Source organism: Macrobrachium nipponense, chromosome 26 (genome assembly GCF_015104395.2).
Source record: "Macrobrachium nipponense isolate FS-2020 chromosome 26, ASM1510439v2, whole genome shotgun sequence".
NCBI lineage: Eukaryota > Metazoa > Arthropoda > Malacostraca > Decapoda > Palaemonidae > Macrobrachium > Macrobrachium nipponense.
The window spans coordinates 65,362,251-65,385,593 of record NC_087215.1 but is presented as its reverse complement, the minus strand read 5'-3'; the positions used below and the strand labels follow the sequence as shown (position 1 = coordinate 65,385,593).

The 23,343-nt window shown below is 46.6% G+C and overlaps 1 long non-coding RNA gene across 2 annotated transcripts in view; it reads left to right on the top strand.

Moving 5' to 3' along the window:
• Positions 1 to 247: 247 nt before the first annotated feature.
• LOC135200353 (uncharacterized) overlaps positions 248 to 23,343 on the top strand; it is a 34,262-nt gene continuing 11,166 nt past the window's right edge. For both annotated transcript variants that reach the window (XR_010311268.1, XR_010311267.1), the window contains exons 1-2: positions 248 to 1,286; positions 1,423 to 1,953. This is a non-coding gene — a long non-coding RNA (uncharacterized LOC135200353). The remainder of the gene's footprint in view (positions 1,287 to 1,422; positions 1,954 to 23,343) is intronic.

Here is a 23,343-nt window from a genome sequence, read left to right as displayed (position 1 = left end):
TCGGTCAGGCAACATGCCTACTAGGTTAGGTTGCATACCCTACTAAGTTAGGTTATATGCCCTACTAGGTTAGGTTAGTTCTTCAAGGGGGGGTGCGGTCTTCACCCACCCCCCCCCCCCGGTCATGCAACATGCCCTGCTAGGTTAGGTTGGTATGGGTTATGTTGGTTAGGTTAGGTTAGTTCTTCAAGGGGGGGTGCGGGGTGGTGAAGCCCTTGGTTAGGGTTATTGTTGGTGAGCTGTCCGGCAAACAGTCCCAGGTTAAATTAAATTAGTTTGATTATATGTTAATCTATCTTTAATTTTGTATTTATGTATTTATTAATTCATATTTGGGACCTATTACACATTTACAATTCACAACTTAAATCCCACCGTTCTCTAGGCCCATTGTATATATGTATTTGTATTTATTCAGATTTCGAACCCATTGCACATTACCATTAACTCCTTAACCAACCATTTTTGTTTTATTACCCTTATCACTGCCAATCTTATTTTGTTAACTACTTGTTCGTTTACCTCAGCCCCACACCCCCTCAACCAATAGCATCAAAGCATTTATACTACCTCACCCCATCTCTCCTACCCTGTTTTCTACGGTCCGGCCTGCTTTCACCTCCTAACCGTCGTACAGCGACATCATTGTTGAAACTGTCGTCATGGCTGCATCTAGTGCATCAAATTCGCGCTCGTCCGAGCCCATCAGTAGGGAGACTCTGCCAGCTGCATGTAACAATTGTAACTTAAGTTACAAAGAATTCTCTGCCTATTACTCAGGCAATTATGACCGGCTCATCAAGTTATGTCAGGACCACGCCCTCCTGAGAAAGCAGGTCTTTTGCCCCCATTGTGGGAACGAGTGCCGTTTAGATTTGCAGAGGAAGAGCTTCAGGTAAATTCCTTACATCATGTTTGTTGGTTTCTACGTGTAACCGTAATATGTTTCACCCCTAGATTAGTGTAAATATTAGATTTCATCTATACCATTTATGGCCTACTCCATATTTTCATGTTTTGAGGTTTTTAATTGGTATTTTTCTTTCCACATTTTCTCTTAGGTGTGACCAGTCTTATAGGCCTTACAGTCAGAAGGCGAAGAAGCGTTGTTCGTACTTCTTCTCATCATTTAATGGCACTTGGTTTTCTGGGTCCCATCTTGATGTCGAGACCGTTCCGTTCTTTGCATACCTGTATGCGAGTGATTTTTTTCTTACAAGGTTGCGAGAACAGAACTTGGACTGTCGGACACAACCATTAATGATTGGGCCAGCTTCTCCCGGGAAGTATGTATGTTTCTCTCTCTCTCTCTCTCTTCTCTCTCTCTCTCTCTCTCTCTCTCTCTCATATACCAACCGTTCTTGTATTATTATGTAATTATCCCTGCTTAATTTCCTTCCCTAACACTACTTTTTATTTCAGGTCATAGTTAATTGGTGCATCCAACAGAAGAAACAAATTGGTGGGCCCGGTACAACTGTTGAAATCGATGAGGCGAAATTCGGAAGGCGGAAATACAACGCAGGTCGCGTCATCGAAGGACAGTGGGCGTTCGGTGGTATCTGTAGGCAGACCCAAGAGTTCTTCGTTGTTCCTGTTCCCGATAGGACTAGTGGGACTCTGCTTGCAGTTATCAAAGTATACATTGTCCCGGGGACCACTATTATTTCAGACTGTTGGAGGGCTTATGACTGCCTGGGAGACGAAGGGTACGTCCATTTGACAGTCAACCACTCGATCAACATTGTGGACTCAGTAACCGGTGCCCATACTAATACAATAGAGAGGAGGTGGAGGGAACTCCGGGAGTCGACTCCGAGATACTGGCGGCGTATGTACAACTTCGTCGGGTACTTGGCTGTCGCGTATTTCAAGTTACATTTTCAAGACCCCAAGACCCGACTCCATGCCTTCATAAAGCAGCTGCTGCTTTCTACCCTCTACCCCTTTAAGGTAAGGTTCAAAAATTATTCTTAATTATTATTTTATAGAAAGGTGAGTGTTTGATTTTTGCCGAAAAGGTGAGTGTTAGATTTTTGCCGAAAGTTACGTTAAAACCTATATTACTATTCCGTGGGGTGCTACTAGTCACTTAGGCAATCGTACCTTCCTTCTCACCCCCCACCCCCGCGAGTGCGCCATCTTCCCCTTAGTGAACATATGGCTCCGTGGTGGTTGAGGAGTTCAAACATGGCAGTTATGTTTACATTTCTGTGCCCGAACCGATTACTTGGTAGATCGATCGATCTATAGAACTATTCCACGGTAACCTAGACTATGGCAATTGACGTTTTCCTTTGTTATTTTACTTGCTTTACAAGAGTTGAAGGAAATATTTTTTTCGTTCTACTGGAATACTTTTGGACCTGTACGTCAATTCGTTGACTGTCATGTAGTCTTCAAAGGTAAGTTACTACTTAGTTACAGTCGTCCGAATAAATATTACTTTCAAATCTTGTACAGCAAGTAAAGTAACAGGAAAACGTCGATTGCCATAGTCTAGGCCACCGTGGATTGCTTCTGTAGAAATACCTTAATTTTTTTACTCTGAGGGCAGTGAGCCTTGGAAATCTGCTGAGGACCCACAAAAGTGAATTAATTAATTAGGTTTATTTGAAAGAGATATAAATCTGGTTGCACTGTAGTCCCTTTTATTAGGATATTTGTGTTGCAAAATGTCCAGTGCCTGTAATGAATTGTTGAAAAGTAATGTACAGTACTGCAAGATTTTAGCTAGCTAAAATTTAAATGCTGCTTCAATAAGTTTCTGCACTGCACAATACATCAGTGATTATTAGATTTTATTTTGAGCTTAAACTTTTAAGTGAAAAAAATTTGAGCTTTTCACTGAATTTGTTTGTTCCGACACGGCATACAAACCTTCGGTCCTTTTACAATAGGAAGGTACTACTACTAGCGGCAGCTGGATAGGGGTAGTACGGAAATGAGAAACCGGGCGAAACCAAGGCGAAAATGAGAGAAAACGGGCGAAAACTTCCCAAAATGTTAATTATTTTTGTGGAATCAATGTAAGGGGAATGTAACTTCTGATGGGAATATAACAATCTCGATTGCAGGACAATGTTATGCGGTTTTTTTTCTGCGTTTTGCCAGGTTCTGCATAGGGAGAGATTTCTCACCGCAGCCATTTTGAAAATACGTCACTGGTAGTTATTTGTTCCGATACGTAATACAAACCATCGGTCCTTTAACAATAAGGAAGTAGCTAGCGGCAGCTGGAACGGTCGTAAGCTTCGAACAAGGGGAGAACGGTATGTTAACTGCTGTCCGATCGCGTCACTGGGAGGTAAAACAAATCACTTTGCTTTCGGCCGCGGGTGTGAAGGACGTGTTCGTCATCGCTCTCTGCCCGCTTCATCGTCGTATGCTTTGTTTATATTGTGTTTTCTACTAATGGTTTGTTTGACTTGAAAATGAAACTGTAAGTACACTGTTTTCATTTTCATTACTTAATTATGAACCCTTGAATTATGTCTCGGTGCCGAGGGCGGGCGCGCTCGCGCCGAGTCATGTATTTGGGCGAAAGGGTGTAATTGAAAAATGTAAGTAAGTACTTTTTTCATTATTTTGCCTGTGCGTTCGTTACCGAGAGTGTGATTGCGCTCGGCACGAACTTTAATTTTGTATAATAGAATGCAATGAAAGTGGATTCGCAATTGCAATATTCTTTCATTTTCTTTTATTGATTGCATGAATTTAATCTGGATCAATTTTCGTTCTTACCCGGGAATTGATCCTTACGATTTTTTATGTGAAATGAAATCGCAAGTGCAGTATTCTGTTTCATTTTCATATATATTTTATGATAGCATCATATTATTGGATCAAGTTTCCGTTCTTACCCGGGAATTGATCTTTTCTCCAAGTTCTATGAAGTGAATCGCAAGGGCAGTATTCTGTTTCATTTTCATATTACTTTTCACTGCTGTGCGGGGGTGGGGGAAGCGAAGGTCTGCCAGGAAGTCGTCGGAAAGCTCTCCCGCGACTCCCTTGGTAGCCGATTCTTCGTTCTTCCTTCCTACCCCCCGCTCAGCTTCTTCATTGTATTTGTATTTGGGGTCTTCCTTGCGTTCGGGGTGGGGCATGTCTTCCCCCGTGCGTGAGGGAACCCCTCTTACTAATCTATCTATGTTACCGCAGGTGCTACATCCGTGGGAGACGACCTTGGATAGATGTAGATCCTCACGAGGTTTCTACTCGTTGTCGGGGGCGAGAGTGGCTCCCGCAACGAGCCCTGTTGTAACGTGTATGCATTCGTCAGAGGCGCAGTGGGTGCTGTAACGAGGACACAAGAAGTCGTCGGAAAGTCCAGTGACTCCTTTGGTAACGGACGTCCAGTTGTACTCGGGGTCTTTCCGTCCGCTCTGGGTGGGTTCTCTCCCCCCAGGCCGAGGAAGCCCCTCTAACTAACCCGACTGTTGCTTCCGCAGGTTTGCCATCAGCCAGGACGACCTGGGACAAGTGGGGGAGTCGCTGGGACTGCAGGGGTTGATTCAGCGGTTGGCGGGGTCCGGCAGTGGTCACTCATGATACGGTAACCACTACAACAACCACAATCTCGACACCAGCATAGGAGAGGTCACCGCACCTGGTGTACACACCACATGTCATGTCGGTAACACCACGGCTGCAATCCAGAACCAATTCCTGCCGTGCCAATCAGGACGGTGCCACCGCCACCTGGGTTCTTGTATTGCCGACCCCGGACTGCCGCTGCCCAAAGAGTACCCCCTGGACCTGCCGCCAGTGCCGAGGATGACGGTAGCTGCCGACAGGACGCCTGCCTGTCTCTCCTGTGGTACCTGCCGTGTCCGCCGTACCTGTTGTCTGTCGCCCAGCCGCTCATTTCCCTTTCAGATCAGGTGCCTGCTGCTCATTCACTTTCAGATGTTCCTGCTGTTCCTGGACCTGTTTCCTGTTGTTCCAGCTGTTTGTGCATGCTGTACCACAGGCCTTCAGGTCTTTACCGGGACACGGTGCAGTTCGTGGGCCTGTTGCGTCGGTCAAAACTGGGCCCCGGACTCCCTCCTGGATGAAGACCTTGACCGTCTGGTCCTAGCGGTAGCCTGGCGAAGAAGAAGAGGAAAGAGGAACAAGAAGGTGTCCCGATCGTTCGTCCTTAGTCGTACGTTCTTCGTCGTCCCGATGGCCTGGGCCTCCACGTTCCCCTTTCCACTTCTAAGGCCCAAACAAGCCGAAGAATGAAGAAGGTTGCCTCCTTCCCCACCCCCCTAAGAAGACTCCTTCGTGGGATCTTCTAAGGGCCCCGGCTCGCTCCAGGGTCGAGTTGGGGAGCTCTTCTGCTATTCTGCTGGTCCTCCGTTGTTCCTTCGGGAACTGGGGTCCCCGTCGCTTCTTCTGCAAAGAAGAAGTCGACGGGGACCAAGAGGGCCCCACCCGCCTATTCGAGGCCTTGGTGCGTCCCTCACCTGGTGCTAGAGGGTCCTGACCCGCTAAACCAGGTTCCGTCTCGGCCGCTTCTTTCGTTCGCGAGAACAAGCACCGACGCTGGAACGGCTCTTTCCAAGAAGAACCGGTCCCAGCCAAAGTTTTTGACGCCCGAGCTCGATCGCCGTCAAGACAGCCGTGGCGGGAGGCAAGCAGAAAGACTGGCGAGAGTCCCGTTGCAACACGACTCTCGACCAGGCCATGTGGATCGCTCTTCGCAGCGCGAATCAACAACTGGCCTGCTCTGGGCTAACGTGAAAACGGTCGCGTGATCAGCCACGCGGGTTGAGGCGAGGAAGGAAAGTCCCCCGCGGCCCGCCGGTACCAGCCACGGGCTGGTACCACCCAGCGACTCCGACGCGACCCGGGAGAGGACGCTGGACGGCCGGGTCTCGCACGCGATACAGAGCCTAGACAGGTCCCCACCCGGTCCGCCGGCAGGGGCCGGGATGGCCTGACCTTACCGTGGTGGCCCGATGGGACCGGGCGGAGGCGGTGACCAGCTGGCAGCTCGCCTGACGCTAGAGATCGGTCTTCCGAACGTTCTCAGCCGAGGCCCAATTCGCCCCAGGTCGGAGCGGACAAGGGCATAGGCATGTCCTGTCTGCGATCGCCACCGCGGGTTGACGGGATCAGCAAGCAAGCCCTCCAAGCACGCGCCGGGTACCTGGCCAGCGAGGATAGGGGGGGAGCGTCAGGTCTGCCTCCTCCCTGTACCTTCAACCTCCATCGGGCTATCCGCCGTGGGAGGAGCCAAGGTACCTATGACGTTGATCGCGAGAGTGGTGCGCCGCTAGCGAACCCCCGCTATTGACGCCCGTATGGACCAGGCCACGGCTTACTATGACCGACCAGGGACATACGACGGCAATTAGCTCGGAGGCAGACCGGTCAGGGGGTCCTCTGCCGCCTCTTCCTCCTGTTCTGAAGGATGGAGTATCTAGGTGGGATCTGTTTATTGTTGGAGGGACTGGACGGTCCTACTCCGCAAGATCAGCGCGGTTACTCACCCCGTAGTAATACAGAGGAATTTGCAGAAAGTCATTAAGCTGAATTCGTCAGCATAATGACCCCTGCGGAAGGAATTGCCGCCTCCCACCAGCAAAGCCCACGTCTCCTGCTCGAGGTCGTTTGGGGGGGCCCAGGACCCCCGAGGCGGAACCCAAACCGACGGGGGTCTTCTGCCGCGATCGGAGCTTGCCGATTCTGTCCTCGAACCAGTGTTCTCTCGTCTCCAGGCACAAGAAGGACTCCTACTCAGTTCTGGCCGGTCCGATTAAGCTAACTTCCACCTCCTCTCACTGCGACCAAGCGAGGGGGCGTTTTCATACGTGTCCCTTCGGACCAAACCGTCATTTAAATACTTCCTTTCCGGTTCCGCCTGAGGATTTCGACCTCCGTACGGCGAAGGACTGGGAATGAGGTAGGAGGACAGGGTAATCTGGTATTTTTGGCTCTTCCTCCCGGTCAAGGTGGTTCGATCAGGACCCCACACCCAGAGCGAATCGTTCACAGTGGCGGTTAGAAACCCTTTAACCTACAGTGAGAGGTTCGTAAACCCTCCGCGGAGGGGAAAACCGTTTTCCCTGACGATACGTTTTCCCAGACTATGGAGAGGCCATCGCCGCCAAGGCGATGGAGCTCCCTACTCTCTCTCCAACTGCCTAGTTTCCCACTGTGAAGGGAACGGCGAGCGAGTATCCCAATTCCTTTGCCCCACCCATTCCCTCCTCCTTACGGCATCCGAGGCGGGGAAAGAGGACTAAGGATCCTACAGAGATTTTCTTTGGTAGGAATCCCACGTTTCGGGACCTGGCGGCTACCGGAAGGGACCATTCGGGGTCCCTACCTGATCCGTAAGCCCCGGTCGTATGATGAGGGAATCCTGATCCAGTTCTCGATTTCTACGGGAATCGATGAGGACCACCAAGCCGATATCGTCTTTGACGAAATTCGGTGAGGGGGATTTCGCAGACCTGATTTAGAATTCTTAACGGAATTTATAGCGTCATTCAGACGTGTTTGAGTAGTTTTTTACGATCTTCAAACACTTACCGAGAGACCACGGTCCAAAAAAGTGAGCGAGAACGAGGAACTCCCCGATAACGTTTACAAGCGATAATCAGGGAACCTCCCCGGCCTATGCTCCGAATTTCCTGGCATTTACCAGGCATATTTGGTTAAAGAAAGACTGCCTGTCTGAAAAAAAAGCAAAGCAAAAACTATATCACAGTAGGGGCGACCAAACCTGGAATAATAGAGGGTAGATCGGACGGGCAAATATCCAGTTTGGTCTTGAACTATCGTATATTAGTATTCTGTTTTCACCAATTGAAGCTTTCGCCTTCGAGGTAAGGACTTCTCCTTCCACTCTACTTTGCTCAGTAGAGAACGAAGGTGGTCCGATCTCCAAGTCCCTTATTTTTTGTTTTCTTGAAGGAAAGAATCTTTAGGATGGAGATCTGGTTGTTCAGAAAATTCCTACAAATATACTACGTTAATTAACAACCTCGCGACATGATTTCTTGCCTAAGCAGTTGAAATTGTCCGAGCGGGGTAGGCGCATATCCTAGTTTATTCTAACGGATTGCGACTTAGACGAGAATGTATTCCTAATTGAACTGCAACTCTCGGGGTTGCCTGACAACCTAACCCAGGAAGTTTTCAGCTTTCAATTTTATGATTCACTTATCGGTTTTGGACACGAACAACACCCATTTCAACTTTTATATTTAACCGAAATTCGTTTCGGGGGGGGGGGGGGGGGGGGCCTAAAAAAAACTTTAATAATAAATTGGCCCGAGCATATCTTTTTATGCTCCGGTAAGTTATAGCCGAACGCATTCCTTCGTGGAATAATAGGGTTTTAACCTGGCAACTCAGGTATGACGAGGTCAGCAGGCCTCAACCACTGCATATTTGAACTGCCTTAAGAAGCAGTGGCCTCAGTATCAGCTAGGGCCTCACGAGGATTCACGGTCCATGTATGTCTCTCTTATCCCCCTGCTTGAATTGACTACCGAAAACCGTATCTCTGGCCATAACAATCATGGACTTAGGTCTATGATTAACTGGGGATTCTCGCCAACTAATGAAGGACCAATCTACCTGCCGGTTGGTGGACGCCTAGATTCCATCGGCCTTCAGACATTGCGTAGAAATTTTCAAACAGAGATATCTGCTTAGGACTCTTTTCATCTTTACCTGTCTTTACCAGCACGGTAAGCAAAGAAAGTCATGTACAAGTCCTCCCAGCTGCATCGCATCTGCGAATAACTGCGAAAAATGATTTTGCAGACATCTGAGTTTTGTCTTTCAAAATATCTCTGTATTCGTAGGTGTACAATTGGTTCATTGGTTCAAACCCGAATTAATTAACGAGGATGTGTCAGAAGACATCGCCTACTCATCCGAACCATGACAAGCTCTACCTCCAAATGTTCAGCCCCATGAGAAGGCAGTTCTTCAGGCGGCTTTACAACCTGTGTTTTCAATTTACCGAAGACCCCCCGCCCCTTGCTTTCCAGTTGACAACCTAACGCAACTTCTCACCCAGGACAGCAATCAAATAGCGGTTTAGAGTTTTCCAAGTCATTTGTAAGCACAGGTTATGAAATCTTGAGATCCTTCTCACGATTCCATATGTGAAGACGTAGGTTTGCATTTCAATATCTAACCTTCGTCGTCAACGGTACATAAGTGTTGTTTCTTTCCCTTAAACTGAGATTCAAACAAACATGAGAGGTTTGGACCTTCGATGGGACCCTCGGTCCCTCTAGAAGGCCAATTTGACCTTTCGCCCTGTGTTGGGTACATGCCTTAAGAGAATCATCACCTCGCCTCGTCCGGGCAGTTGGTGCAAACAACAAATACATCCATTCCTTTGTTTGGTCTCTCGGCAGAACCCTTTAAAAGGCGAAGGTCACGTGACTTACTTCGGATGCTTTGACAACTTGCCTCCTAACCCGAACGCAGTCAGTCGGCAAGATGTCAGAGGCCCGCCCTAGTCAGTTACGAATTACGATCTTTTGACTTAGTTCGGGGGGGGTTGTTACACAGGCAACCAATTACTTCGTTTTAATAAGATTGTCACAGTACACCCATACCATTGACACCCACCATGGAGTGTCGGTGTCCATATCCACTACCAGAGAACTTCGCTGCATGGGGATAGGAGGGGAGTGGCTGAGGAGACTTCGTTGCTAACGGACAAAGAACCAGTAATGGGGTACTGGACATCACACCGAAAGTTAGAGAAGAGGGATAGGTCATGCGACTATTTAGCCTTGGCTTTTGCCTCTGAGGAAACTGCATGGACTTCTCCTGCGAAGTCAGGCACCCAGGGGATGGGGATGGGGTCCGTGACCGCTCGATTCGTACCGAACTTTCGTTAGGCGAAAGACTCCCAGAACCCTTCCGGTCCCACGACGATTGGTTGCGAGTCGTTCACAAATCCCCTCCCTAATGGACTTCACCGCCTTCGATGCAAAGGAGATTGCTTGCATTGTCCACAAGAACTTTCTCCTTGGTCCGCAGGTTACTGAAGGACAGGGTTGGCTCTCCAACCAGGAACCAGCATCGGCCTTCCGTTCTAACCTTCGGGATTATTTACCCACAGGTATTGGAGCTTTTCCTTGAGGGACCCGTTGGTGGGCTGCTCCAACACGATAGGTTTGTGTAGCGAACAACCCAGGACACCTCGGCCAGGATGAACAGCATCGAGTCCTGGTGGTTTGACCGTAAGAATGGATTGGCGAATGCAGAGTTGTGACCTGGATATCTTTTCCCATCGTTTTTCTTCCCCTCCATACCTGTGGTTAGAGGGGGACACGGTCGTTCACCCTGCAGGGATAAGGACAAGATGCAGGTGAAAGCTATATCAAACAGACGCCCCATAGCCCAATCCTATACCCTTTCCACTAGGGAGGATAGGAGCATTATTATCCACCACTTCCTCCAACAAGGGGGGAGGAAGTGGATGCCAGCTTGAGACGAAACCCAATACTTTATGTTGCCTCTTTGCCAAACAGGAAAACCAAGTTCTTGCTTGCCCTGGTGACGAAGAGATACGCTTGCCTTCCTCTTCTTAGTAATGGCTTACCCAGAGGTCTGACCTATTGATCCTGCGGTGCACAACCCCGATCAACTAGGACAGAGGATTTGGATCCCTCCCTTCCCTCGCTACTTACGGACCAGGGAGGCATATTCCAGGGTATGGACGAACAACCAGTCTGATTCATCTAAAAAGATCTTCAGAATTCCTCCACCACCAAGAACGTGAGTCCTTCCTATTGTTAAAGGACCGCATGGTTTGTATTAACGTATCGGAACAAATTGACAATTTGTCGAAAATAAAATTGGCATTTTTTCCTAAGCTATACAAAACCTGAGGTCGCCTTTACATATAGTCCCCACTCCCTCCTTCCCATGCCACCCCTCATCTTCGGAGTATTTTGCATTTTGGGCCAAAAGCAAAAAGTGATTTTGCCGCCGCGGACGAATCGGAACAAGCACGTTAACTACCGTTCTTCCCTCCCCTTGTTTCGAACAGAGCCTTAACGGACCGAGTTCCAGCTTGCCGCTAGCTACTTCCCTATTGTTAAATGGACCTCAAGGCTTTGTATAGTTAGGAAAAAATGCAATCTTTTCGACAAATTGTCATTTTTGGATCATAAACAAACCCGAGGGATTTTGGTTACTTAAGTTTGGAAGTACTCTGAAACAAACTAAATTGGGCACTTTACGTTCCGGCCGGAATACAGTAAAATTTAATTGATTATTTTTTATTCCGTTGCTGAGGAAGGTTTTAAAGAATAAAAGTTATTCCATTTTCATGGGAAAGTTATTCCTGGACCATACGCTATTCGGGAATCGGGGGAATTATTTTGTGCGCTTTTGCTAAGAGTCAATAGTAAATAAATAATAAATAACTAATACTAACAACTAATAAATTACTAAATAAATAACTAATACTAATAATAAATAATAATAGTTGATAAATAATAATACGAAATAAATAAATACAATAACATTGATAAAGTTAATTAATACTAGTAAATAATAATACTTAAATAATAAATATTGATAAATTATGATGACACCAATAAATTAATAATACATTTCCATAAATGATAATAAAACCGAATAATTACTTAAATAATAATTAACTACGGATAAATAATGTTACTAATAACTAATACTAGTTAATGAATGATGAAAACGAATAATACTTAGAAAAATGATACGAACTTAAATAAGAATAATAATACCTTATAAATAAGTTATACTAAAACCCAACCCGAATACTAATAAATAATTAACTAACAATAACTAATAATTATTATTATTTTATTAGTATTATTTATTATTTTTATTAGCATTCAGTTAATTTATTATTATTTGTTTAGAAGCCATTCAGGCAAATTGCTGTCTGGCATGAGGAGGGTGAAGCCAACGATTAAAAATTATACACTTGTTTTGATGTGTCAAGTACCACGACGTGGAATTGCTAGTGGCATGAACTAAAAAAAGCTATAGGGGTGAAAGCCCACGATTTCGGTTCATTTAGATTTTGCAATTTTCAATGGGTGAAGTCAACGATTGTAATAATTTGCCTGTAACATGAACCATAATAGCTAGTGTGTTGAAGCCAACGATTTTTTAAAAAATAATCCCAAAAACAACGCTTGTAATGTCTTATTTGTCTATGTAGGTCATTGAGAATATCTGGTTTTAAGGTATTAAAGATGGCCTGAGAACTGCACAGATTCATTCTCAGAGAGTCGTCCTCTGACTTGGCCCAGTACTAACCTGTATAGCTAAGTTTGCGATTCGACTGTTTCTTCTTCACTCATGAATGAAGTACCACCCTTGTGGCAACTGCCGTTTCTAACTGTGGACGGCAATTCCTATAGAATGTTCTGCATGTCTCCACTGGATCCATAGGTAAGTATTATTCCTTGGACTATCGAACATCTAAATTTATATAATGCGGTATTAATTTTTTTAAATCCTTTCAGCACATGTGATACGGTGGCCATATCACAAAACAAACCATCACTTTTTTACGTTTGTATTTACGGGCGCCTAGTTTTGGGACGAACTGCGGCACTTGGGCGAAAGGAGGTCCAACAACTAAGACGTTTTATTACCTGTGTCCTACCCCCAGAAAAGTCTCCAGAAAAGTGGTTTACTTTTTTAAAAGAATGAGGTTCTACTGCTGGGAAAGAAACAATAAGCAAAAAGATTAAGAACGGTGTACATTCCTCTAGAACCACAGCCAAGATGACGATCATGTGCTCGTCGTTCATGCGTCGTTATGTCCAAAGCATTCCCTTTTCATCCTTATATGAGAAGAGTGGGTTACATGGCTGGAACGTACAAAATCAATGCAAAACTTGACATTGCAATTTTATGAAATATTAAGGGTACCATTCCCTGGCAGAGCTCCACACAAACAGTCAGGCATTGGACAGAGGTGAATACAATAAGAACAAAGCCAGCATTATAAATACACTATTAAAGAAAAGGCTACAACTACCACCCAAAGGCCAAAGACATTTAACAAATTGTGATTGTGACATCATCAATGGCCCTAGAAAAATGGTAAGCAAGTCAGAGTATTCATACTCACCAGAACAAAAAAGAAAACAAGAAAAAAAACCAACCTCCACCAAAACAAACCACTTTTGGCTGACCCAAATCATTCGGCTTAGAAGAAACCTACAAAGTAAAACAACAACAACCTTTCATACAAATGATTTGTCGTCAATCATGGGAAAAGTACCTTGTGCCATTCTCTACAACTTGCTGAACAACAAATAGCTGATCTTAAGAAGGATTCTGATGCACGTCAGTTTTTGGGAGGTTGAACCAAGACATACAACTTGGGGGGAACTCCCACGGTCCATGCAACAGTCTTCACAAACAAAACTTAGCTTGCAGAAGACGATCCACCCTGACGATCCACCCAATTATGGCCCGGCCCCCGATATTTCTTCTATGGGAATTAGGGGCTAACCGACCAATATTTCGTATTCTTCCAACATTTGGCTGGGATGCTAGTGGACACTGATGTTCACCCTGTCCTTGGAAGCGACGAAGAGAAGGCAATTCGTCTGGCTTTTTCAAAAAAGCCTTTCCTGGTGTTCCATGATTTGTTGCACAAGACATCTTAGAAACAATGTCAATGAGTTTTTAAAAGACAAATCTGGATGCAACAATGCTACTCGAAAAATCATCACTGCAAAGATTTTTGGAGAGGAAGGTATCGTAGCTGCAGATGATGATTTATCATGGAGATGAAAGTCGAGGATTGCAAGAAACTAATAACTGATCAAAACACCCAGCTTCCTACAGTACTTTAATTCTCGCATTGTCCCACTCCTGACTGAAAACTTCAATACAACCAAAAATCGTTCCTTGCATAAATAACAATGACCTGGACAAACAATAATTGCGAAAGCTTGAATCATGTCATCAAACAAGCTATTGAATGGAAAGCTAAGAAGCTTAATGAACTGGTGCTGAAACTTCAGGATATAGTCAGGCGACAATATAAAGAAGTAAACTAGAAGTATGCTGGACCATGGGAGACTTCCTTTTGGATCATGCCTACATGTCATTTACACTGAACCAAGGATAAATGGTGTACTATGACATGTGCACAAAGAGATGGACACATGTGGCGTTTTCTTAAGAAACCCAAAGACTTAGACAATAAAAATCAGCAGGACCGAGCATGGACACATGGGCCGTTACGCCAAAACATCGTGGAAAAAAACCAGGTCAAAGAAAACGGACAAAGGCTGTTAAATCAACATCATGGAATAAGAGAATAAGGACTGCCAGTAATGTGACAGACATTTAGACCTGATATTAAGAACATATGGTGCATGATAATAATTAATCTGTCCATTATTTATGTGTATATGATCCATATTTTAGTAAACGTTTGACACTTTTACTGTACATAATAAAGCTACAATATACAAAAATATAGGTAGGACTACTGCGTAGACATTTGCAAAAAATGAGGTTATATTGAATTCTATTCACACATTGTGTGTCCAGGTGCATTCACCAGATACTGGCCATATAATTTTTGTGTTACAAGTTTTTGTATTATATTAAGTTTTTCCTTTAATTTGTGCTTATTAAAACTGTCCCTATCATTATAATTTATTATAAAATTAAAAATGTATAAAATGTTTCATGAAGTTTGTCATTTAATTTGATCTTATTGCAAAACAAAAGGAGGTTATATTGAATTCTATTCACACATTGTGTGTCCATGTGCATTCACCAGATACTGGCAATATAATTTGTGTTACAAGTGTTATATTAAGTTTTTCCTTTAATTTGTGCTATTAAAATTGTCCTATCATTATAATTTATTATAAATTAAAAATGTATAAAATGTTTCATGAAGTTTGATCTATTTAAAATTGTTCCAAAATATCATATTTATAGATAAATATGTACAAAATGTTTCGGATTTTATTTACTTATCTAATAATATATTTATAAAGTAAAAATGTATAAAATGTTCGGTTCTTGTTGTTTATTTCCTCTCTATAGAATACCCAGACCATATACTGTTTTTAATATGTTTGGATGAGATTTTTAGGGGGAAACAAAATAAATAAATATATTATCCTTGCTTTAGGGGAAAAAATAAAAAAAATATACATAAAAAATAAAATATTAAATATTGAAAATATAAAAAAATAAACGAATATTATATTTTCAACAATAATAAAATTGTATTGAAATTTTAAGGAGAAAATAAATAAAAATAAATATATACATCAAACAGTCAAAAAATGCTTATGTTTTATAAACATAATATATAAACAACAACAAAAACAAATTTTTGTTTTATAAACATAATTTTAATCGATCTTGTCCCTAAACCTGGTCCGGATTGTCCGTGTACCGGTCCAGCTGGCAAACGGCGGATAGAGCCTTACTCCTACCCAGTCTGAAAAAATACGAAATTCTATTGATTAAAGTCTGAAAAAATACGAAAATCTATTGATTAAAGTATTTATTATTACAATCTGCATCCGAAAATGACATTCCTTACCGAAATGATACATATTTATAACAATATTATTATCCTGTGTTTATTTTCCGGCCGGTTTCGCACGTTTTCTCCCGTTTTCGCCCGGTTTCTCATTTCCGTACTACCGGCTGGATAGGTCGTAAGCTTTCGAACAAGGGGTTCGGTAGTTAACTGCTTGTCCGACAGGCGCGCGCGCGCGACTGGGAGGTAAACAAATCACTTTTGCTTTCGGCCTGCTGGCGTGTAGACGTGTATCATCGCTCTCTGCCCGCTTCATCGTCGTTGCTTTCGCATGGTTGTGTTTTTCTTTTCTATTTATCTAGTGAAACTGAATTGTAAGTACAATCATTTCATATTTATTTCCATTGAATTCAATTGTGAATTAAAGGATCTTGGTTTCTCCACGCCCTCCGATTACCCGAGTGCCGGGACTGAAGGGCGTAAGTGCGGGAATTCATTTTTCCCAGAAATGAGCCTCGTATTGTGTATGCTCGGTGCCGAGGGCGGGAGAGCGCTCGCTCCGAGCTTATATTTTGGTTGGAAATGTGTAGATGAAAATCGTAAGTAAGTGCCCTTTTCATTTATATTTTTTTGACCTGTATGCTCGTTGCCGAGCGAATGCGCTCGGCACGAAAACTTATTCTGTATGGAAGTGGAATCGCATGTACAGTATTCGTTTTTTCATTTTCATATATTTATTTTGATTGTAGCAATACTCATTTTGGATCAGTTTCCGCTCTTACCCGGAAATTGATCCTTTCCCCTTTTTATTTGAATGAAGTGAAATCGCAAGTGCAGTTCTTTTTCATTTTCATATTTTATTGAGATTGCATTATTTACTTGGATCAATGTTTCCGCTATTTCCCGGGAATTGATCCTTCCCCTTTTTATTTGTATGAAGTGAATCGCAAGCGCAGTATTTTCTTTTTCATTTTTCTATATATTTTGATTGCATCAATTCATTATGGATCAAGGTTTCCGTTCATAATCGGGAATGGATCCTTTTACCCTTGCGCTCGTACCGAGGGCGCAAATGCGCTCGCTCCGAGCCCTTATTCATTGTGAAGTGAATCGTAATGCAAGATTCTTTTCATGTTATTCCTTTTATTATTGATTGCATCAATATTTATTTTGGTTCAAGTTCCGCTCAGTCAGGGAATTGATCCTTATGCCCTTGCATTCGGTGCCGAGGGCAAGATTGCTCTCGGGCTCTTATTATTATTGTTGGGTACATGGGTGCTGTGCGGGGGTGGGGAACGAGAATCCCCCCCCCCCCCCCCCCCCCCCCCGCAGCTCTCACAGATGGCCCTTCCCCTTCGGGGGGGAGGTTATCTGGGTTCTTCTCCTCGCCCGATCCGTCGAGCGCGGGGAAGGCGCTCGGTGCCCGATGTACAATTGTATTCGGGGTCTTCCGCTCGTTCGGTGTGGGGCTCACCCCCCCGCGCGAGGGGACTTCCCCCCACTAATCACTACTACTGTTATTTCCGCAGGTGCTATTGCCACGAGGGTGGACCTTGGTGAGGTATGGGCATCCTTCGATTTGCAGGGCGTGCCTAGTGTCCAGGGGCGGCGGTTCTATGTCTGGGCCTGCTGCGGTCACCCATGAAGTGGTGACCACGACAACGATATCGACTCCAGGTGACAATGTCCCTCCTCACCTGGTGTACTCGCCTCACGTGGTAACAGTCTTGCCTACAGCCGCTGTGAAGTGAAAAACCGTTCGCCGTACGAGAGGGGGGCGTGCCGCCGCCGCTCGTGGTTGCCGCGCTGCCGCGACCACACTTCCGCTGCCCTAGAGCTCGCCCCTGGACCTGCCGCCGGTACCAGGATGTTGCTGGCTGCTGCTCCACCACCTGTGTTTCCGGTGCTGCCTGCCGTACCTGCCGATTCTGTACTGACTGTCCATGCAGTTGCTGCGCTGGCTGTCCCTGCCGTTGCTGCGCTGGCTGTCCCTGCCGATGCTGTGCTGGCTGTGCCTGCTGTTCCTGAGATGCCCATACCTGCTGACGTCGTCCCTGTTCGTGGTGGTACTACCCCAGACTTTGGTCTGTCTGTACAGGTGCGTCCGGGCCCTGTGGCTTCGGCTACAGCAGCCCCAGCTCCGCCCTGGATGGCAGATCTTACGTCTGTCCTGAGGAAGCTGACGAAGAGGAGGAGGAACGTCGCCTTCATCTTCTTCATCGTCGTCGGCTGCCGCCTCTTCCCCTTCGACTTCTAAGGCTTCACAGCCGAGGAAGAAGGAGGTTGCCTCCTCCCTCCTAAGAAGTCTCCCTCGGGAGCTTCTCGGGACCCATCTCACCTCGGTGGGACGGGAGGGTTCCTTCCTCTGGTCCTCCTGCTCCTTCGGGAGCGGGGCCCGTCTCTTCTTCCGCAAGGAAGAAGACTACGGGGACCAGAGGGGGTACCGGCTAACACCGGTACTTCCTCGCCTGGTGTCAGTGGTTCTGCCACTGCATCAGGGTCCGTCTCGGCCTCTCGTTCGCGGGAGGTACCGAGTGTACGGTCGCCTACCAGCGACCGTGCAGCCAGGAACCAGACCTCTGAGCCCGCTCAGCGTCAGGTTCACGGCACGGAGCGGAAGACTGGTGACAGCCGCTCACGCGACTCTCACCAGACCAGCTCTCGCTCTCGCGGCGACCAGCTGGCTACCCGGGATGACGTGACGGTCCACGACCGGCCACGGGCTGAGGCTGGGAAGAGGTCCCCCCGTTCGCCGGTGCCAGCCACGGCTGGAACCAGCGACGTGACGTGCCGTGAAGACAAGCACCGGTCTCACTGTGACAGTGGAGCCTGCAGGTCGCCTGACCGTCGCTCTCACAGAGAGCGATCGGGTACGGCAACCAGCACCAGCTCTTCTGACACTCGAGATCGGGGCCGCTGTGCTCAGTCCAGCCGTTCTCCACAGCGAGACGGTTCGACCAGGCCTGCAGCTCGATCGCCACCACGGGTTGACGATCGCCTGCAGCCCTCCAAGCCTGCTGGTTCTGCCAGCGAGCGAGGAGGGAGCGTCAGGTCTGCCTCTCCCGTACCGTCAACCTCCTCGGGTTACACCGGGAGGAGCGAGGTATTGAGGAGTGATCGTGAGGGGTGCGCCCCTCATGATCCCACCACGACGCCCTACGTGCCAGGCACGGTTCTTGGACCGGCCAGGACGTATGCGCAAGTGGATGGAGAAGACCGAGAGGGCTGTCGCTGTTCCCCCTTCTTAGGAGGAAGGTTCTCGGAATATGCTCTTGTTCGAAGGGCTTAACGGTCCTACTCTGCAAGATGCTGTGACTTCCGAGATCCAGAGGAACTTTGCCGAGGTTATGGCGCTGATTCGTCAGCAAAACGACCTCGGGAAAGGATCGCCGCTCCCACCAGCAGAGCCACGTCTTGGCTCGAGTCGTTTTGGGGCCCGAGAGGGAACCCAAATTGACGGTGGGTCTGCCGCGATCGGAGCTTGCCGACTGTGTTGAACCAGGTAGTCTCTCGTCTCAGGACAAGAAGGCTCTCTCAGTTCTGGCCGGTCGAACAAGCTACTTCACCTCCTCTACTGCGACAGAGGCGTTTCTATGTGTCTTCGGACACCGTATTTGAATACCCCTTCGGTCCTCCTGAGAGGTTTCGACCTCGACGAGGACTGGAATGAGTCGCAGGACGGTATCGGCTCTCTCCTGTCAGGTGTCGATCAGCCCCACCCAGACGACGTTCACAGTGGCGACAGACCCTTACCTAGCAGCTCAGTATCAGCTAGGTCTCGGAGATGCACGGTCGGTTACGTCTCTCTCTCCCCTGGTTTGATTGACTACCGAACCGTATCTCTACCCAACAATCATGGACTTAGGTCTCTGATTAACGGGGATTCTCGCAATAATGAAGGACCATCTACTGCTGTGACGCTCGATTGCATCGCCTTCGACATTGCGAGAATTTTCAACAGAGATATCTCTTGGACTCTTTCATCTTTCTGTTTACCGCACGGTAACAGAAGTCTGTACTAGTCTCCCGCTGCATCGCACCGTGATAATGCGAATGATTTTTGCAGACATCTGAGTTTGTCTTCAAAATATCTCGTATTCGTAGGTGTGCAATTATTCATTGTTCGCCCCGAATTAACAGATGTGTCAGAAGACATCGCCTACTCTCCGACCTGACAGCTCTACTTCCAAATGTTCAGCCCATGAAAAGCAGTTCTTCAGGCAGTATTTCCCTGTGTCTTCATTACTGAAAAGCGCTCCGCTTTTATTGCAACTACGATCCTCACCGGACAGCAATGAATAGCGGTTAGCGTTCTCAATCTTTGTAGCACAGGTTCAGAATCTTGAGAATCCTTCTCTCGGTTCAGCTGTGAAGACGTAGGTTGCATTTTCTGTACACCTTTGTCTTCAACGACACACAGTGTTGTTTCTCCTTAGCTGAGAATCAACTATACTATGAGATATCTTGCCATCAGGGACCTCGGTTTCTAGAAGGCAATTGACTTTCGCCTGTTGGGCACATGCCTTAAGAGAATCATCACCTCGCCTTCTGGCATCGGTGACAAACAAATTATTTGTTTAGTCTCTTGGCATAACCCTTTTAAGGCGAAGGTCACGTGACTTGCTCGGGTGCTTGGACAACTTGCCTCCTACTGAACGCAGTCAGTCGGCAGCTGTCAGAGCGCCCAAGTCAGTTACGAACTTCGCTGTGGACTTAGATCGGTTGTTCCATAACAGTCTTTTCTTCGTCCTAACGGCTTGTCACAGTACCCATACCATCGACACCCACCACTACCGAGAAGAACTTCACTGCATGGGGATAGGAGAATGTGAGACACTTCGCTGCAGACGGATAGACCAGTATGGGTACAGGACATCACCGAAGTCGAGAAGAGGGATAGGTCATACGACCATTCCCTTCTTTTCCTCTGAGTATTTGCATGACTTTTCCTGCGAAGTCAAGCATCCAGGAGATGGGGATTCGTGACGCTCGATTTCGTACCGACTTCGTAGCGAAGACTCAGAACCCTTCGGTTCCTGACGATCGGTTAGTCCCCTTCACAATCCCCCCTCCCTAATGGACTTCACCGCCTTCGATGCGAAGGAGATGCTGCTTTGTCTTGTGAAAGCGCGACCGCGCTTTCTGAAGAAACTCGACATCCCAGGCTGAGTGTTGAAGACTCTTCGTCAGCACCAAGATGACCTAGAAGTACACTCCCTCGAGTTACACAAGAACTTCTCCGTGGCGCAGGTACTGAAGGCAGGGGTCTGGTACAACCAGACCACTGGCAACTCCTTCTACCTTTTGGATATTGCCCACAGGTCCTTGGATCGTTTTCCTTGGGACCCGTGGTGGCTGCTCAACACGTTGTGTAGCTAACCCAGACCCTAGCAGGCTGAACAGCATCGAGTCCTGGTGTGACTGTAAGAATAGATAAGTGAATGAGAGAGTGACTGGCTTCTCTTCCTATCTTTTTCTCCCCCTCTACCTGTGGGTATAGGGATACGGTCATCACCTTGCTGGATAAGGACGAGATGCAGGTGAGCTACTCGACAGAGCCCCATCCTATCCCTTTCACTAGGGATGGGAGCGAATATCCACCACTTCCTCCTACAAGGGGGGGGTGAAGTGGATGCCAACAAGAGACAAACCATAACTTTATGTTGCCTCTTGCAAATAGGAACTTGTTCTTGTTTGCTGGTACGAAGAGATACTTGCCTCTCTCTTAGTACTTGGTCCAGATGTCTGACCATTGATCCTGCGGTGCACACCCCGATCAATCGGACAGAGGCTTGGATCCCTCCCTCGCTCTTACGACCAGGGAGGCATTCCAAGGTTGGGCGAACACCAGTCTGTTCACAAAAGACTCAGATTCCTCCCACCAAGAAGTGAGTCTTCCTATTGTAAAAGGACCGAAGGTTTGTATGCCGTGTCGGAACAAATGACAATTTGTCCAAAATTGCATTTTTCCTAACTATACAAACCTGAGGTCCTTTTACACATAGTCCCACCTCATGCCACCCCTCACTCTGCAGTTTTTGCTTGGGCCAAAAGCAAAAGTGATTTGTTTACCTCCCAGTCGTGCGCGCGCGCCTGTCGGACAAGCAGTTAACTACCGAACCCCTTGTTCGAAAGCTTACGACCTATCCAGCTGCCGCTAGTACCTTCCTATTGTAAAAGGACCTCAGGTTTGTATAGTTAGGAAAAATGCAATTTTGGACAAATTGTCATTTTTGTGTATTAACTTGGAGAAATAAATTTAAGTTCGTGTGGTTAGAAAGTAGACTAGCAATAAGGCATGTAATTGAACATACTTGAAATTTTTTAGGCTTATAAAATTTTGCAGTTTTTAGATCAAAACGTAATCTGAACCCTCCAAAAATCAATTGTTCCGATACGTAATACAAAACCCTCGGTCCTTTAACAATAGGAAGGTAACTAGCGGCAGCTGGGACGGTCGTAAGCTTCGAAACAATGGGAGAACGGTAGTTAACTGCTTGTCCGATCGTGCGCGCGCCCACCAGCCGGCGCCCGAGAGGTGAAGAATCACTTTTGCTTTCGGCCGCGGGTGTGAAGGACGTGTTCGTCATCGCTCTCTGCCCGCTTCATCGTCGTATGCTTTGTTTATATTGTGTTTTCTACTAATGGTTTGGTTTGAATCCTTGAAAATGAAACTGTAAGTACACTGTTTTCATTTTCATTACTTAATTATGAATCAACATGGAGCTATCGCCGTAGAGACGGCGATTTCCGCTCTTTTCATGAATTGAACCCTTGAATTATGTCTCGGTGCCGAGGGCGGCGCACTCGCGCCGAGTCATGTAATTGTTTTGGGCGAAAGTGTGTAATTGAAAGATGTAAGTACTCTTTTTCATTATATTTTTGCCCTGTGCGTTCGTTGCCGAGAGCTTGATTGCGCTCGGCAAGAGCCTCTTATTTTGTATGAATAGAATGCAATGAAAGTGGATTCGCAATGCAGTTTTCTTTTCATTTTCATTTATTAATTGCATCAAATTTAATTTTGGATCAATTTCCGCTCTTACCCGGGAATTAATCTTTACGATTTATTGCTGTGAAAGTGAAAATAGCAAGTGCAGTATTGTTCATTTTCATATATATTTATGATAGCATCATATTTTTATGGATCAAGTTTCCGCTCTTACCGGGAATTGATTTTTCCCTCTTTAAGTTCTATGAAGTGAATCGCAAGTGCAGTATTCTGTTTCATTTTCATATTACTTTTCACTGCTGTGTGGGGGGTAGGGGAAGCGAAGGTCTGCCAGGAAGTCGTCGGAAAGCTCTCCCGCGACTCCCTTGGTATCCGATTCTTCGTCTTCTTTCCTGCCCCCCCGCTCAGCTTCCTCGTATTTTGTTTTTGGGGTCTTCCTTCCGTTCGGGGTGGGGGCATGTCTCCCCCCCCCGTGCGTGAGGGAACCCCTCTTACTAATCTGTCTATGCTACCGCAGGTGCTACAGCCGTGGGAGACGACCTTGGACAGGTATGGACCACTGCGGCTGCAGGGCGTGCCTAGCATCCACGATCTGCTGCAGAGTCTAGCGAGGTCTGGGGCGGTGACCTTGGAGTGGTCTCCACTACAAACCTTCACGGCCGCTTATGCTGCTTCCCGCTGGTCTACACTCCCCATGCTGTGTCGGTGACGCCGTCTGCCGCTTCTAGGGCCGGTCGCCGCCGTACCGAGGAGGGTGTATGCCGCCGCCGCCTGTGTTTTCTTCGTGTTGCCTGCCCCAGACTTCCGCTGTTCCAGCAGCTCGCCCCTGGACCGGCCGCCAGTACCACGCTGGCTGCCGATGATTCTACGAGGCGATGGCTGGGCCTGCCGTACCTGT